Source organism: Oryx dammah, unplaced genomic scaffold (genome assembly GCF_014754425.2).
Source record: "Oryx dammah isolate SB20612 unplaced genomic scaffold, SCBI_Odam_1.1 HiC_scaffold_5, whole genome shotgun sequence".
Classification (NCBI taxonomy): domain Eukaryota; kingdom Metazoa; phylum Chordata; class Mammalia; order Artiodactyla; family Bovidae; genus Oryx; species Oryx dammah.
Genome location: NW_024070189.1, coordinates 79,910,604 through 79,930,078, shown reverse-complemented (window position 1 = coordinate 79,930,078; position 19,475 = coordinate 79,910,604). Strand labels below are relative to the sequence as shown.

The window sequence follows — 19,475 nt, the reverse complement described above, 5'->3', positions numbered from 1 at the left end:
TGTATTTTTGTTAACCTTTGACTACACTATTCTACCCACTTGCCATTTCTGGTGATGTTTTTCCCTTATTGATCTTAGAAATTTCTATACAGCTCTTCAGAAAGTCAGAGGTCATGCTTCAGAGCTGAAGAAATGAAGTGCAGGATAAAAAGAAAATAGACACTTGATTGGCTAATCATCATGGAGGTTCTGATACTGGGTAACAATTCAGGCAACCATTTTTTGGAATAAATTTTTGCATTTTGTGAAACTACATTCTACAACATTGTCAGTTTGGTTTAGCAGTTCTGCTGTGACCATCTAATTCTTACTAATAAATACTTGTTGAAGCTTCCCATATGCAGTTATCAATTTAGTTTTTATCTGTGATACCACCATGCAGTATTTTGTGTCATCACTCAATAATTAGTATTTGTTTGGTGCTTTACAGTTTACATAGTGCTTTCATCAACGTGACCTCACTTATGTGTTATTCTATCAGACGAATCTTTTTTATAAGGAAATATAACTGACAATACGGGAGAAGGAAATGGCAAACCACTCCAGTATTCTTGCCTAGAGAATCCCATGGACAGAGGAGCCTGGTGGGTTGCTGTCCATAGGGTCACATAGAGTCGGACACGACTGAAGCAACTTAGCATGCATGTATGCCTTGGAGAAGGAAATGGCAACTCACTCCAGTATTCTTGCCTGGAGAATCCCAAGGACAGAGGAATCTGGTGGGCTGCCGTCTATGGGGTCACACAGAGTCAGACACGACCGAAGCAACTTGGCAGCAGCAACTGGCAATATATTAGTATATTAGTTTCAGATATACAACATAATGATTCAGAATTTGCATATATTATGAAATGATCACCTCCGTAATTATAGTTAATATCCATAATCCCACACAGTTACAAATTTGTGTGTATGTGATGAGAACTTTTAAGATTTACTCTTAGCGTCTTTCAGGTACACAATAAAACTATTAACTACAGTCACCACGCTATACATTACATATGTATGACCTCTCACCTGGAAGTCTGTACCTTTGGACTCCCTTCATCCATTTTGTCAATTCCAACCCCCCCACGTCTGGCAACCACCAGTCTCTTCTCTATCTATGAGCTCAGTTTGGGTGTGTTTTCCTAGAGTCATATAAGTGAGATTCTATGATATTTGTCTTCATCTGGCTTATTTCACTTAGCAATATATCTTTAGGGTTCATCCATGTTGTCACAAATGGCAAGATTTCATTCTTTTTTATGGCTGAGTAGTATTCTGCTGTGTGTGTATCACATTTTTTTAAATCCATTCATGCACTGACAAGACAGATTGCTTCCTTATTTGGCTGCTGCATTGAAATTGGGGGTGCATATGTCTTTTTGAGTTAGTGGCTTTGTTTTCTTCAAATAAATACTAGAAATGGAATTGTTGGCTCATATGATAATTCTAATTTTCTGAAGAACCTTCATACAGGTTTTCATAGTAGTTGCACTAATTTACAGTCCTACCAACAATCCACCCTTACCAATACTTGTTTTAAGTGTCTTCTTGAGGATAACCATTCTAGTAGGCATAAGGCAGTTTCTCTTGTGGCTCTGATGTGCATTTTCCTGATGATTAGTGATTCTGAGCATCTTCTCATGTACCAGCTGGCCTTCTCTATGTCTTCTGTGGAAAACATTTTCCTCAAAGAAGATCCATTTCATGGCTTTCAATCTCACTTATAACCCTTGACCTACTTTATTCTGCAAGGTTGTTTCTGGAGTTTTCCTGAATTGACAGTTAAGGTACAGTCAGTCAGTCAATTCAGTCACTCAGTCATGTCTGACTCTTTGGGACCCCATGGACTGCAGCACGCCAGGCTTCCCTGTCCATCACCAACTCCTGGAGCTTGCTGAAACTCATGTCCATGAGTTGGTGATGCCATCCAACCATCTCATCCTCTGTTGTTCCCTTCTCCTCCTGCCCCCAATCCCTCCCAGCATCAGGGTCTTTTCCAATGAGTCAGTTCTTCACATCAGGTGGCCAAAGTACTGGAGTTTCAGCTTCAGCGTCAGTCCTTCCAATGTACCTTTTAAAAATTGTAATTATAATCCAAAAAATTGTATGCTGATCCAACACAGTAAGTCCCCTACATGTGAATCTTCAAGTTACAAACTTTTAAAGATGCAAACATATGTTCACATGTCCAATCATATAAGTTAGTTCATGTATTTGGCATTATCTGTAAAAGCTGGGTACCAAGGCTAATTTTGTTGGGCTTGCAAAGAAACCAGAGATATGAATGCACTCTCAGGACAGAACTTATTTGTATGTAAGGGACTTACTGTATTCAGTTTCATTCTGAAAGGAAACCCATACTTGACACATTAATCCTTCAAAGAAAAAAATGTCTCAAACACAGAAAAAACATGGTCCCTACCATAACAGACATTTCCAAGCATATATGTTGTCATCTTTATTGATTTTTTTATTAAAAAAGATTCAAAACAGATATCTACTCTTTCTCTTTTATTTTCTCATGGTATAATCTTTGTCCTCCTTTTCTTTCCAGAGTTACTTTGACTTTAGTCCTTAAAATTTTTCCTTCCTGTGCAGGATTAAACAATTTGACTAGTTTAATCTCTGCCAATGGTAACTTCTGAGGTCATACATGCTCTCTTTGTTCCCAAGGCTGACTGGCAATGATCATAGATGCTCAGCTTATCCTATTTCTCATGGTCTACATGCCTTTCTAATTTGCCACCTCCTCCAAGAACTCTTCTTCATAGTGCTGGCCCACAGTGGATTTTCCTCCTGTAGATATGGCATGTGTTTATCTCATTTTTATTTTCTATTACTAATAATATTTAACCTTCCATGACTTTGTCATCTTTCTCCTACTGGATTGCTCCTCTGCGAAGTGAGTGAAAGTCACTCAGTTGTGTCTGACTCTTTGCAACCCCATAGACTGCAGTCTGCCCAGCTCCTCTGTCCATGGAATTCTCCAGGCAAGAATACTGAAATGGGTTGCCATTTCCTTCTCCAGAAGATCGTCCGACCCAGGGATTGAACCCGGGTCTCTAGCATTGCAGGTGCACTCTGAGCCACCAGGGACTGCTACTCTATTAAAAGCCTAAATAATGAGCAAGTTATACCTATCACTGAGTTCCTCATGATTAGTGCAGAGGAACTTGTGAGTATTACAGAGTTATAAAATGGACATGAAAAGCCTAACTGGTGAGCCATCTGTGCTAAAGGGTTTGTGCTACAGCTGAGAGATGAGAAGGAGTGGACAAGCATGTCCTGAAGACCCACTTTCAAGGCTAATCACTAACCAGTCATTTTATGGCAGGGCTATAGTTAAGTATAAAATTATAGCTATAGCCAGTCATACTTTCTCTTCCCCTCTTCTCCCACTATAGGTTCAGAGATGAGCATAGTGATAAAAAGAGGAAGGAGACACCATGAGTCCCTTTCCAGCTCTTGCTTGTGAATGGTAGCACTGCTGGTCAGCAGAGGTGCCATGCTCATCACCAGCCACTTGCCTGAACACCTCCAGAAGTAGTTGCCATCACAGTTGATAGCTTTTCATACTCTCTTCCCCAGCTCCCCTTTGCTGCCCTGAAATGGCAACAACCTGCTTCTCAAATTCCCCTGAAAGCTCTGACTTACCCTTGCCTATCAGCCTTAGTGCTTCAGGAGAGCTGGGTGCTAGTCAGCTCTAACCTTTCATTTCTCTCTTCTGGATCCTTAGATATTTCCCAGGCTTCTCTGAAACTGCATAAGATCTCATTCCTGTAATGAATCTTTATCCCACAATAAATTGCTTTGGTTTCCCCAGCTGAATGCTAATAAATGTGGAATTTCTTGATGAGCTGTGGCAGACATTGTTGTGCTGTCTTAGAGTTAGGGGAGACAGATAATTTCATGCCTCATCCCTTTGTTCCGTGTGACCAGATGTACTGAGTTAGAATAAAATCAACTGATCGAAGTCATGAGTGTTTTTTAACTTTTTAACTTCTTTAGCCAATTAAAATAATGACTTTATTTAAGATTAATGACAAAATGTCACCCTTTGGAAGAGCTTGGAATGATAAAAGGTGATCTTATCATTAGCAATATAGGTTCTTAGTCTATGCATGAAAATACAATTTAATATATATCATCCTGAGACCTTGTCTATTTCTAGAATTTGAAATCCTTAAGAGTTTTTGCATCAGTAAAATATGTGATCTTTTTAGCCAACTTTCCCTTACAGCTTTTCTGAGATCCTTATTTAAACAGAGGGGGTATCACTGATGGGATGAAAATATGTTATCCTGAAGTACAAAATAGTAAAGTCTTGGAAGGTGAAAGCTGAGGTATAGAAGAAAAGAATGAAGATACAAGTACCAGCAGACCAGTGTGATAACCTATGTTCTGGCACACTCAATGAGAGGGTGGAAGAGGGAAGCTTGTACTGTAGCCACAAGCAGTGTGCTGGGGCATAATCCATAGCTGGCTTTGATCTCTGTTAGAGTATAAAAAGAACAGTTGGTACCGATGGGCATGTTCCCTGAGTGTTACAAGTAAGAACATTCCTCTCTACACTTGCTCTTCACTAGATGATAAAGTCACCTCTCTAGATGAAAAGCCCAGGGCTCTGTCTTATATTTATATCCTAGCCCATTTCTAGTGCAGAAGTAACACATTTAATGATAGTCAGCAAATGTTTTTAAGTGAAGAAATATGTCCTTGGAAGATGTAAGTTATGTGAGATGCCAAGGTAAGGCTCAGACTCATTTAAGAGAGGTTCAAATATATTCAAGACTTATTCACAGCACTATGTACCACTTACTCCCCAAGACCCCTTATTTGTCGACATCCAGCAATCTCATACAATTCTAAAGGACCATCAAATGATCAAGCCTTTTTGCTTTTAAGTATTTTCTAAGCTTAATGTATTAAAAACCTCTAAACCTTGACAACAAGAGGGGATTAATACAGATACAAGTCCCATATTTATTTCTACAGGTAGAGTTGCCAGGCAACCATCACATTACAACACACAGGGCTGTCATTATGGATCCATCTTTTCCTGTAACTCCTTTACTGCCAAAATGAAAAGCAGTGCAGACAACAATGTCACTTAAAAGGATCCATCCTCCAGGCGCTCTTACTGGATAAAATCTTGTGTTGTAGAAACTGCAAAATAGTCTGGGGCTGGCAAAGATGATGCCATGCTTTTAGAGTACTCCTTTTCAGTACAGAAAATGCACTTACATTTAGAAAACACTGTGACTAAAAAGATAATTCAGAGAAGTAAACTTTTAAGTTAGTGAAGTAAATTATTTATCATAAATTAATATAAGACACCAGGGGTCCTATGTACAGCAGAATAGGTACTGTCTTATTCATACTCCGGTAACTGCTCAAGCCTTCCTCCATGGTAATTTCATCCATACCACTCACAGGAGGACAATTTTATATCATAAGAGGTCCCCCGGCAGTGGATATTAATTTATAGTAGAGGAGAACAGCAGGGAGAATTTTTTGTGTGCTACTTGCCAGTAAAACACACAAACTGCTCCCTTGAGGAACATATGGTTATATATTAAAACATTAGTGATGGCACTAGAGTTAATAAGAGATATAATATACAATACAACCATATAGTGTATTTATTAATAGTCCACAAAAATATTATAGATCCTAAAGAAAAGCTCCCAGGATAAATTGTGTTCTATTCTTTCTTGTAGTTTGAAAACACATAATCTTCAAAAATATGCAGCGCTTCCCCAATGGGATTCACAATTATCTGAGGTCAACTATCTGAACTATTATTTTTTTCCAATGGAGCATAAACAATAAGATCTTTACTGTTGTCTCTAAACCATAACGGAACTGCCAGTAACCAAGGGATGAAATAAATGTTTCCAAAATAATAAAAAGCATCAGCTAGATTAGTGATTTCTATAGTTCCTTAAATGAAACATATTCCACATGCAAAATATTTTCAATATGGTACCTCAAATAAAAACATATAATACATCTACATCAGGCAATCAAGAAAAACTAATTTAGGACCTATCTAACGCAAAGGACTTTTACATTGTCAGCAAGATCTAGCCACAGTGGTGTATAAAACTAACATTTTAAAAATCTATCTCTTATAATTCAAGGACTTTGGAACAGTTTGCAAAAATAATTTTCAAATGGGAAAATATAATTTTCCTTTTAAGAGCTCAGTTCAGTTTGGTCGCTCAGTCGTGTCCAACTCTTTGCAACCCCATGAACCGCAGCAGGACAGGCCTCCTTGTCCATCACCAACTCCCAGAGTCTACCCAAACCCATGTCCATTGAGTCGGTGATGCCATCCAACCATCGCATCCTCTGTCATCCCCTTCTTCTCCTGCCCTCAATCTTTCCCAGCATCAGGGTCTTTTCCAATGAGTCAGCTCTTCGCATCAGGTGGGCAAAGTATTGGAGTTTCAACATCAGTCCTTCCAATGAACACTCAGGACTGATCTCCTTTAGGACAGACTGGTTGGATCTCCTTGTAGTCCAAGGGACTCTCAAGAGTCTTCTCCAACACCACAGTTCAAAAGCATTGATTCTTCTGTGCTCAGCTTTCTTTATAGTCCAACTCTCACATCCATACATGACCACTGGAAAAACCATAGCCTTGACTAGACGGACCTTTGCTGGCAAAGCAATGTCTCTGCTTTTCAATATGCTGTCTAGGTTGGTCATAACTTTCCTTCCAAGGAGCAAGCGTCTTTTAATTTCATGGCTCAGAAAGTACTAATTCCCAGGTAGAAGTTAAATGGTACACATTGAAAGGACACATAGCAAAATAGTGATGTTGTCTAGAACAAACCAGGTGTACTTCATTCGAGGCAAGCTCTGCCTTCAGTGATGAGCTAGAGCAGTTGTCATGTTCCTAGAGAATATCTTATTTGTCACAGCCAATAAGTTAGTGTATAGAAATGAAACAGATTTCTGTGTAATAATTTTGTATCCTGCAACTACCAAATTCACTGTTGAGTATAAGTAGTTTTCTGATGGGATTTTTACATGTATATTTCATGTTATCTGCAAACAGTGACAGTTTTCCTTCTTTGTTTCCAATGTGGATTCCTTTTATTTATTTATTTTTCTTTGATTACCACGGCTAGGACTTCCAAAACTATGTTGAAGAAAAGTGTATGAGAGTGGCCATACTTGCCTCATTCCTAACTTTAGTGCCTGTGTGTGCATGCTCAGTTTTGTCTGACTCTGTGACCCCATGGACTGTGGCCTGTCAGGCTCCCCCGTCCATGGGTTCTCAGGCAAGAATGCTGGAGTGGTTGCCATTTCCTCCTCCACGAGATCTTCCTTACTCAGAAACCTAACTTATGTCTCTTGCATTGGCAGGCTGATTCTTTTTTTAAATTTTAATTGGAGGCTAATTACTTTACAATACTGTAGTGGTTTTTGCCATACATTGACGTGAATCAGCCATGGGTGTACATGTGTCCCCATCCTGAACCCCCTCCCACCTCCCTCCCCATCCCATCCCTCAGGTTGTCCCAGTGCACCAGCCCTGAGTGCCCTGTTACATGCATTGAACGTGGACTGGCGATCTGTTTCACATATGGTAATATACATGTTTCAATGCTGTTCTCTCAATTCATCCTACCCTCACGTTCTCCCAGAGTCTGTTCTTTATATCTGTGTCTCTTTTGCTGTCTCGCATATAGGGTCATTGTTACCATCTTTCTAAATTCCATATATATGCATTAATATACTGTATTGGTGTTTTTCTTTCTGACTTACTTCACTCTGTGTAATAGGCTCCAGTTTCATCCACCTCATTAGAACTGCTTCAAATGTGTTTTTTTTTTTCTTTTCACAATATTGTATTGGTTTTGCCATACATCAACATGAATCTGCCACGGGTGTACATAAGTTCCCACTCCTGCAACCCCCTCCCACCTCCCTCCCCATACCATCCCTCTGGGTTATCCCAGTGCACCAGCCCCAAGCATTCTGTATCCTGCATTGAACCTAGACTGGCGATTCGTTTCTTATATGATATTATACATGTTTCAATGCCATTCTCCCAAATCATCCCACCCTCTCCCTCTCCCACAAAGTCAAAAAGTCTGTTCTGTACATCTGCGTCTCTTTTGCTGTCTCGCATACAGGGTTATTGTTACCATCTTTCTAAATTCCATATATATGTGTTAGTATACTGTATTGGTGTTTTTCTTTCTGGCTTATTTCACTCTGTATAATCGGCTTCAGTTTCATCCACCTCATTAGAACCGATTCAAATGTATTCTTTTTGATGGCTGAGTAATACTCCATTGTCTATATGTACCACAGCTTTCTTATCCATTCATCTGCTGATGGACATCTAGGTTGCTTCCATGTCCTGGCCATTATAAACAGTGCTGCGATGAACATTGGGGTCCACGTGTCTCTTTCAATTCTGGTTTCCTCGATGTGTATGCCCAGCAGTGGGATTGCTGGGTCATAAGGCAGTTCTATTTCCAGTTTAGGGAACCCTCTTACAAATGTGTTCTTTTTAATAGCTGAGTCCCTTGGACTGCAAGGAGATCCAACCAGTCCATTCTGAAGGAGATCAGCCCTGGGATTTCTCTGGAAGGAATGATGCTAAAGCTGAAACTCCAGTACTTTGGCCACCTCATGCGAGGAGCTGACTCATTGGAAAAGACTTTGATGCTGGGAGGGATTGGGGGCAGGAGGAGAAGGGGACGACAGGATGAGATGGCTGGATGGCATCACGGACTCGATGGACGTGAATCTGAGTGAACTCCGGGAGTTGGTGACGGACAGGGAGGCCTGGCGTGCTGTGACTCATGGGGTCGCAAAGAGTCGGACACGACTTAACGACTGAACTGAACTGAACATTCAATTATGTATAAGTACCACAGCTTTCTTATCCATTCGTCTGCTGATAGACATCTAGGTTGCTTCCATGTCCTGGCTTTTATAAACAGTGCTGCGATGAACACTGGGGTACACATGTCTCTTTCAGTTCTGGTTTCCTTGGCCTGTGTGCCCAGAAGTGGGATTGCTGGGTTGTATGGCAGTTCTATTTCCAGGTTTTTAAGGAATCTCCACACTGTTCTCCATAGTGGCTGTACTAGTTTGCATTCCCAACAACAGTGTAAGAGGGTTCCCTTTTCTCCACACCCTCTCCAGCATTCATTGATTATAGACTTTTTGATAGCAGCCATTCTGACTGGCATGAGATGGTACCTCATTGTGGTTTTGACTTGCATTTCTCTGATAATGAGCGATGTTGAGGATATTTTCATGTATTTGTTAGCCATCTGTATGGCTTCTTTGGAGAAATGTCTGTTTAGTTCTTTGGCCCATTTTTTGACTGGGTCACTAATTTTTCCGGTATTAAGCTGCATGAGCTGCTTATATATTTTTGAGATTAATTCTTTGTCAGTTGCTTCATTTGCTATTATTTTCTCCCATTCTGAAGGCTGTCTTTCACCTTGCTTATAGTTTCCTTCGTTGTGCAAAAGCTTTTAAGTTTAATTAGGTTCCATTTGTTTACTTTTTGCTTTTATTTCCATTACTCTGGGAGGTGAGTCATAAAGGATCCTGCTGTGGTTTATGTCAGAGAGTGTTTTGCCTACATTTTCCTCTAGGAGTTTTCTAGTTTCTGGTCTTATATTTAGATCTTTAATCCATTTTGAGTTTATTTTTGTGTACGGTATTAGAAAGTGTTCTAGTTTCATTCTTTTACAAGTGGTTGACCAATTTTCCCAGCACCAATTGTTAAAGAGATTGTCTTTTCTCCATTGTGTATTCTTGCCTCCTTTGTCAAAGATAAGGTGTCCATAGGTGCATGGATTTATCTCTGGGCTTTCTATTTTGTTCCATTGATCTATATTTCTGTCTTTGTGCCAGTAATTCTTTACCACTGAGCCACCGGGGAAGGGAATGCTTTCAGCATTATTATGTTGAAGTAAGCTCCCTCTATGCCCACTTTCTGTAAAGTTTTTTTTATCATAAATGGGTGTTAAAAGACTTTTGTCAAAATCTTTCTGCATCTATGCAGATGATCATACGGTTTTTATTCAGTTTGTTAATGTGGTATATCACACTGATTGATTTGTGGATACTGAATAATCCTTGCATTCCTGGGATAAATCCCACTCGATCATAGTGTATGATCCTTTTAATGTGCTCTGTACTGTGCCCAGAGGGAACAATCTGCCAAGAACTCTCTCTCTTATTACAATCCCATGAAATTCAGGAATGCAAGCCCCTCTACCAAGCAAAGCCAGGTGTCCCCTAAGTGACAGCTGTAAAAACTAGGGTAACAGATGCATGTGAAAGCTTCCCTCCAGAAGATACTGGTGTTTAGAGTGTGGCAGAGGGAGACCACAAAGATGGTGCCCACTTGCTGGAGCAAGATAGAAGGTCAAGCTGGTGCCCTGGAAAGCCTCTACATTCGTGTTAAATTAGATGCCTGCACTGCAGGCCAACACTTTATGATAAGTACAATATTTTGGAGATAGGTGAGTGAGTCCTTGTGTACAAGTTCTTTACGAGCCATTTCTCAGTTTGATAAAGCCTTGTGGGTCTCATGGATGCAAGCCCTGTGGTTTTTGAGAGTTAGATGTTTTCAGGGCTTGTTTCACGGGTACAGGTCTTAAAAGTTGGGGTGCCTCATCTGGGGGACTACATCTCAGCCTCTCTTAACTGCTTCCATTGGTTTTCCTCTTGCCAGATATCTGAGTCATCTAGGCTTCCCCGGTTGGCTCAGTGATAAAGAATCCACCTACGATGCAGAAGCCCTGGGCTATATATAGTCCATGAGGTCGCAAAAGAGTCAAGACATCACTGAGTGACTAAACAACAACAAAAGAAGTCATTCAGCTAGCTTGCAAGTATTTCTTCAAAAGAAACTGCTCTGTATGTAGTTGTATATTTGGTGTGTCCAAGGAGGCGAGTTCAGGATATGCCAACATCACCACCTTGAACCAGAACCTCTTACTCAAAGTTGTAAAGTGTATGTCCTTTACAAGTCTAGGCCAGCTAACAGATCACAATGATGACAACACCACAGTTGGGCAGGCCAGTTATTATCAACAACAAAAGGGTTACATGTGATATTCTTCCTGCCATTCAAGCATCTCTGACATTTCTTCCAAACACTCCTTCACATAGAGTAGTGGTTCCTCTTGTTCAGAGTTTATCCTGGTCAGCCTCATACATTCTATGATTACAGCTCACATCAGCAAGTTCCCAGTGCCAGCCCAGATCTGCGTGCCTGGCTCCATATCTCATTTCCCAGTAGCTTACTGGTTAGGACTCATTATGCCCCATGGGCAACTTCAAACATTCTGTCTCAATTCATGGTACTATCATTCACTGAAACACTTTAATTTCTTATAATTAGAACTGTGAAAATCACATCTGCCTCACAGAGTTGCTATGAGGATGAAACTCTCTAATCTGGTGTAAGATAGTAGGTATTCACTACCTATTAGCTGCCATGACCAACAATATTACTTATTATTAACTAAACTTCCAGCATCTTGTATCTTTTTGTTGTCTGATTTTTAAATGTCCCCCAAAGCTTCATATTTGTCTTTTTCTCTACCTTCTGTGCAAGTAATTTAGTGACACTTTTTCATCTCTGCTCTGAATTGTTTGAATGACTCCCTGACTTCCATTTCTTTTGCAGCTCTGTTCCATAGCTATTTTTTTCTGAAACACTGATCTGATCATATTAACTCCTATGCTCAAAAATAATTATTTCAGCAGGATCGACTCCAGAGTCCTTAACTTCTTGTGCTTAGTCATGTCCAACTCTTAGCTGCTCCTCTGTCCATTGGATTCTCCAGGCAAGAATAGTGGAGTGGGTTGCCATCCCCTCCTCCAGAGAATCTTCACAACCCACGAATCGCACCCAGGTCTCTGGCACTGCAGGTGGATTCTTTACCATCTGAGCCACCAGGGAAGCCCTCTTAAACTTGTTATGTAATACTTTTACACAGTGGGCCCAGCCTAGCTTCTCAACCTCACTGACTGCATTCCAGAATGTTCCTTAGCACTTTTTGGCCCTTCATACTGCACACTCCCTTTGCATTTACTGCTTCCTCTGCTTGGAGCACGGGTGATTTTCTTTTCCCCCATAATCCCATTCTCACTGCTCTATGAGAATGACTGCTAAAGACTCAATCACCTGGATGACCTTAAATGTTTTTTTTTGTTGTTGTTGAAGTGAGCCAATGAGAGCACCTGCAAGAGATCCAAGGACAGAAAGAGAGCAAGATCTGGGTGTTTACTTCTCCTCCTCTTCTCCCCTACCACAGTTCTGGGCTTGGTGGCACCCCTCAGTAAATACAGCTTCTCTCAAGTGCAGCTACAACTTGGAAGCAGGATCTAATCACATCACTGTTTTTAGGCCTTGCAATGATGTTGCCTTCCTGCTATTACTGGCATCTTCATTTAAAAATAGCTTCAAAAATCCTAGTTTATGGGAATTTGAGCTGCTCTCCTCTTATGAGCACACCAAAGTTACAGCTATCAGTATTTAGAGAACAAGCATTAGGAGAAAAGACTGGACTCAACCAGAAACAAAGAATCTTCCACAATAGAAGAAGAAACCACAGCAAGACAGGTAGGAATAAGCAGAATCATGACAGTCAGTCCCATACCCAAGGGTTGGTGACCCACAAATGAGAGAAAAATTAAAATTGCAGATTCTCCCAAAGGAGTGAGGCATCTGAGCCACACATCAGACTTCCCAACCTGGGTGTCCTGGGCCAGGCAGATGACCCCAAGAACATCTCACTTTGAAGGCCAGTGGGGCTTTACTTCCAGGAGTCCCAGAAGTGTGTGTGTGCGTGCATGCTCAGTCATGTCTGACTTTCTGTGAACCCCATGGACTGTAGCCCACCAGGATCCTCTATCTATGGAATTTTCCAGGCAAAAATAAGGAGTGGGTTGCCATTTCCTACTCCAGGAGTTCTTAATGCAGCCTGTCTACTGGTGGGTGAGTCTGGAGCATGAGACTTTGTATGCATCTTATAAGACTGGGATTTCTATTGACCAAGGGAGATAGATCCATTCTTACAAGATGTACACAAGGTCTCCAGACCCACCCACCAGTGGGCAGGCACTAGTCCCAAAATTCCTGAGCCTGCCCACCATCTACCCTGCTAGTCTTACACACCAGCTGAGAAAGGTGTTAGAAGATATTAGACTGGGATACTATAACACTTCTAGAGAAAAAGAAAGGGAGAACATTTTGAATAAATCACAGCAATATGTACCACGTGGTCCAGCAATTCCATTCCCAGGTATGTATTTCAACGAAAATGAAAAAAACATTAATTCAAAAAGTACAAGCATCCTTATGTTCATATACCATCATTATTTATAACTGCCAAGATACAGACACAACCTACCTGGCTTTCAACAAATCAATGATGTATGACAGAAAACCACAAAATTCTGTAAAGCAATTATCCATCAATTAAAAATTTTTAATTGTGCACACAAGGGATTATTACTCAGCCATAAAAAATGAAAATTTTCCATCTGCAACAACATGTATGGACTCAGAGGGCATTATGCTTAGTGATATAACTCAGACAAAGACAAAAATTGCATGATAGCACTTATATGTGGAATCTACAATAGTGACTATAAGAGAAGAAACAGGGAAAAACTAGTGGCTACAAGTGGGGAGAGGGAGAGAGCAAGATCAGGGTGTGGGATCAAGACAGACAAACCACTGTGTATAAAGGAGAGCTACAGGGATATATTCTACAGCACAGGGAATATAGCTGATATTTTATAATTACTATACATGGTGTATACGGTTTAAAAATTGTGAATTACTATATTGTATACTATATTGAAACTTCCATAATATTTTTAAAAAGATTATTTTAAATATAAAAGATTTTAAAATATCCTAGTTAACCTGCCAAATATATGAGAAAACATCAGATACACCCAAGTTGAGGGATAGTCCATAAAATAGCCTTATCTCTCTAAATATGTTGAGTTTTTATACACACATACACACACACCCTTCTCCACCACAAAGTAAAGTCTGACCAACTGTTCTAGATTCCAGGAGACCACAGAGATGTGACAGATTACAGAAATTGTGTCTTAGGGTTTCTGAAATTTGATAATTACACCCCTAATCATGTAAGAAAATGTTCTCATTTTCAGGAAATATATAGGGATAGTCTTGCTGCCTACAAATTATTCTCCAACAATTTAAGGAAAATGTACATATGGATATACATGTGTATGTTCATATATTATACTATACCACATACAGAGAGAGTGAGAAACTAATCAAATGTTCATATTTGGTGGATTCTGGCAGATACACCTGTGAAACTCCACTTATCCACAGACAATCAAATTTACCCTTACCTTTCTTTTAATAGTGATATAAATAAAGCATAATATTATTCTTTATATCCAATTCTCATTTTATCCTTATGACAGTCTATGAAAAGCACATATTGAAAACCCAGAGGACTCAGGTAAATCCTGTAGCATGAGTCTATTTGTCTCCACAGTGCAAGCTTTAAGCCTGATGCTGTCTTCTGCCCTGGACAATGATTGATGCTCTGTCTCCCATGCTTCCTGAGCACTTAGCACAAATGTCTTCTACTGTATTTATCTTGTGATACTTTTTAAAAATATATGCATCTTAAGGTTGGAGGTAAGCACAAAGTCTGATGCAATAATAAAGTCGAGGAAGGAAGTGTGTGCACACCCTTGCAGGAAAGACACTCCACTGCACCCTGGAGTGGATGGCAGATACATCATTGTCTAAAACTGCTCTGTCACTATGAGAGCTACTCACCACATGTGCCTGTTGAGCACCTGAAATGTGTGGCTAATCAGTGTGAACTGAGATGTGCTGTAAGTATATATGCACATAAGTATTTACTATGAGCAATCATTATGAAAAAAATATACAATATTTTTTTTCACATTGATTCCCCACTGAACTATTACTTTGGATGTATTGGTTTAAATAAAATACATTAAAATTAATTTTATGTTTCTTTTTTTTTTAACATACTGACCATAAATTTAAAACTACACATGTAGCTCACGGTATGTTTCTTTTGATAGGGCAGGTCGACACAGACGCGCAAGCTGCTTTGCTGACTCTGATCATTCAGTGACAAGAGCAGCAAGTTATTCTTGCCTTCTTCATTCCTTCTGAAAACTAAGAGTGAGGTCCACTGGGGCGGTGTTCTTGAACTGTAATGTACATGTAACTCACCAGCAGACAGTCTGATCACTGGGTCTGGGGCAGGCCTGTGACTCTGCATTTCTAACAAGCTCCCAGGTGCTGCTGCTGGCCCAGGAGTAGAGGGTGACTAAGGCAAGCCAGGCTTTAATCTGATGCAGGTGTTGGCATATAAATGTTTCATTAACCTAAGGAAAGTCAAATATTAGGAAGTCTAATTGCTGCTGACCACCTCTGGCTACATCAGTTGAGTCTTAAAAATATGATTTCCCCAAATCTACAGAATGAGTTACCACACTATTAATAAATGCTTGCAAAAGGAAACAGACCTATTAAGACCATGTTAGATGATACAGAATTATGCTAGCCCTTTTTCTAAAGTCACACATCATATTTTAACAACCACAGCTTTGCCTCAGGGGATATGATAGCAAGTCCGCAGGACTTAAGTTCCCAAATTGTGGCATTAGGGATGTACTTTAGACATTTGGAGGTGGACAGAAAAAAAGACATTATCCTGTGGGCCTAGAATTTTATTTAAATATTTCTATATCTCAATATGTATTTTTAATGAAAAGCATCTCTTGTCCTATCTATTCCTGGGTAATAGTACACACAAGTCAATGTGGACCAAGAACTATATTATACAGAACAACAAACAGCAACCACAGCTGGAGCAATAAAAAGAAAGTTCCCCAAGCTATCACACACCAAACCAGGTAGTACGCCAAGTACAGTAAGGAGGGGGTGCAGGGGGACTTGTGATACACCCTGGGGACAGAGAATTCTCTATACAGCATGGTGCAAATGATATTAAAGTTTCCTTTTAGAAATGGTAGTAACAGAATATTTTTGTAGACTTATTAATAATATTAGTCTTACCTCTGGTTCAGTTGGTAAAGAATATGCCTGCCATGCAGGAGACACGGGTTGAATCCCTGGGTTGGGGAGATCCCCTGGAGAAGGAAATGACAACCTACTCCAGTATTCTTGCTTGGAGAAGCCCATGGACAGAAGAGCCTGGTGGGCTACAGTCCATGGGATCACAAAGAGTTGGACATGACTTAGCGACTAAAGAGTGTAGAAGAAGAAAGAACAAAACAAGAAGTCTTACCTTACATCACACTGTGTTGGACTGACTCTTCCTGTGTAATGAGGTAAAGATTATCCTCATTGTGTACCACAGGAGACAAGAGATTGGAGAGAGTCAAGACTTGAATCCAGGACTTGCAAACTAAGTCCCATTCCATTTCCATCACTACCCCCATGAACTTTTGGTAAAAAGCAAAAGAAACAAGTTTGAGGCCACCTCAGCTAAGGTCTAGCCCCAGCTCTAGGCAGGATGTTGTCTGGCATCGTGTAAGCTTTACCAGCGTCTTTGAACTTCCACTTCTTCTTTTTGCCTTCAGAAACACTCAAGGAAATATCTGACAAACACATTCATACTAAAGAAGGAATATCACTGCTAACTTGCATGTAGCAGCTAACAGCATGGGCAGGGAAATCAGCAGAGGAAGGAGCCTGAACATCACCATGGAACCACATCCCCTGGCAATGGAAGACAAGTCCTGCCTGAGTCATTCGGACACCCAAGAACTTCTGCCGTGATTTACCAACATAAAGAAAAACAGTTTACAGTAGTCATGAAAATAAATTCACAGACAGATGACCTAAACATGGATTTGAGATGAGCCTACCCTTGACTATCCATTTTGCTTCTCCGGCTATTTTTTCTGTTTGTTTCCTATTAGTATTTATTAATGAGCAGAGCTTAGAGAAAACAGGAATTTGCTGAAGGTTGAGGCCTTTTCTCAGCTCATAATAGACAGGATGATAAATTTTAGCTGAGGACAGCTAGGAGGCAGAAAATACAAGTGGATGTTACCACAGAAAATTAGTGGACCACACATATCACAGGAGATCACCTATGTGACAGACTTACTTTTATGCACAGACGAGATTCTAAGTCATGGTACACCCATCTTCTTAAGCAGTGTCAATGTGGCTATCTGGTGGGCATTGATGGGGAACATGAATCCGTCCATATCCTAAAATGAGCTCTGCTCAGTGGAACCCCTGGAATGTACAGAAAAGAGGCCACAAGTTAAATAGATGCTTGCATCAGTTCCAGGAAGAGAGTTTTAAGTAGGAAGCAAGGTCAAGTTGTTCTGTCAACATTCAGAAAAGAAACTCTACTCAATGCTGTAATTTCAAATTTTCCAAAAAATACCTCTTCAAATTCCTGATTGTCCCCTGATGTGGTTCTTACCTGGCAGAATATTTTTAGGGTTCAAAATTGTGCTCACCCACAAGGTAACATCTGCAGAGCAGATTCAGAAACCCCCATTCCCTGTCCACCCTCAAAACTCTTCCTGTCTACTGGCGAAAAAACACAGCTTGAAAGTCAACTGACTAAGCAGTAGTATAAAAGGCAGATAGCAAAAAAGAAAGCCCTATGAATTTATTACCCAAATTAAAGCATGGCATGAACATAAACACAGAAAAAGTCGAGATAACCATAAACGAACATAAATGTGCAATTTGACTGCAGCATCAAGTTCGGATCAACATCAAACCTTTTCCTGGAGAACACGTAGGGCATTATTCTCTCAGATGAGGTAGAAAGATGCCTATGCAACCGTGAAGCTCTTAGCTGTGGTAGCTATCATGCTGATCTTGTTTTCCCAATTCAAAAACTGTCTATGAGCTGATCGCACCCTTGTCGTTGAACACTATAAAACTCACTACCCCCACAAGGGTGGGTCACATGGTCTTCAGGGCATTAGCCCACTATGGCCCCCTTTGCCTGGCAAAGCAATAAAAGCTGCTCTTTTCTACTCTTCCCCAAACTCCGTCTCTGTTTGTATTCGGCACCAGAGACAGAGTCCAGGATTTTGGCAACAACCAAGAGACCTAAAAGCGGGCTCCAGCTGCTGCCTCAGCTGTCCCAGGAGTGTGTGGGCCATGTCTACTGCAGCAGGACCCACGAGCAGGAACCAAGCACTGTCCTGAGAGTGAGGGGCCAGCCGCTGCCATTGGGAGACTTGTGAGTGGCCATCAACTGCTGCCCCTGCCACCCAGAGAGCAGGCATGAGCAGAGAGCAGGCATGAGTCACTGCCCCTGGTCTCCTGGAGCATGCAGGCCACTAGCGCTGCTGGGAGACATGGGAACAAGCGCTGGTCACTACCCCCACTGTCCTGGGAGTGAGTGGGCTGCTGCTGCTACTGGAAGGCCTGGGAGCAAAAGCCAATTGCTGCTGCCACTGTCCTGGGGATGCACAAGCTACCACTGCTGTTGAGAGACCCACAGGTCAGGCTCCAATAGTTGTCTGAGCCGAACTGGAAGCACACACAGGCCACCACACCTACACACCCCATATCAAGGGACTAATGGCCAACACACTGAGGAAAGAGGTAGCAAGCATCCAAACTAAAAGTAGCCACCCAATTCCCAACAAGATGGCAGAGTAGAAGGACTTAAGCTTACCTCCTCTCATGACAATACTAAAATCACAACTAATTGTTGAATGAACAGGCTTGAACCCACTGAGAAAGATATTCTAAATCCAAACACAAAAAAGAAGCCATACAAAATGTTAAGAGGGGTGATTTCATGATATAATCAAATCCTATATCCACTGGGTGGTTGACACACAAGCTGGAAAATAACTATCACAGAGGTTCTGCCACACAAGTCAGAGTTCTGAGCCCTAGTCAGGCTGCACAGTCTGACATTGGGAGGAGGGGCCCACACAACATCTGACTTTGAAGGGCAAGGAGGCTTGAGTACAGGAGCACCACAGGACTGGGGGAAACAGACTCCACTCTTGGAGCATGCACTGGGATCCAGCACAAAGCAGTGATTCCAAAAGAGCCTGGGCCAGACCTACCTGCGGGGCTTGGAGGGTCCCCAAGAGGAGTGGGGGGGAGGGGGTTTGGGCTGTAGCTCACTTTGGGGACAAGTACATTGGTGCCTGGGGCCCCAGAGAATACTGACCTGTGTGAGCTCTCCCAAGAGGCTGCCATTTTGGCACCAAGACCAGGCTCCACCCAACAGAATGCAGGCTCTATTCCTGAGCCCCTCGGAACAAACCACCAGCAGGATAGGAATACAGCCCCGCCTGAGAGCAAATAGGATGCCTAAAGTTGTATTCAGCTCACAGCTAACCATAAACACACCCCTTGACATGGCCCTGCCCACCAAAGGGACAAGATCCAAATCCACCCACAGAGGGCAGGAACCAGTCCCTTC

General features: G+C 41.2%; 1 long non-coding RNA gene across 2 annotated transcripts in view; it reads right to left on the bottom strand.

Annotated features, from left to right (window-relative positions):
• LOC120864696 overlaps window positions 1–19,475 on the bottom strand; it is a 146,242-nt gene that overhangs the window by 7,511 nt on the left and 119,256 nt on the right. Inside the window, exon 3 of one of the 2 annotated variants that reach the window (XR_005721212.1) lies at window positions 17,166–17,299. The exons of the other annotated variant lie outside the window; for it this stretch is intronic. This is a non-coding gene — a long non-coding RNA (uncharacterized LOC120864696). The remainder of the gene's footprint in view (window positions 1–17,165; window positions 17,300–19,475) is intronic. 2 annotated transcript variants of the gene reach the window in all.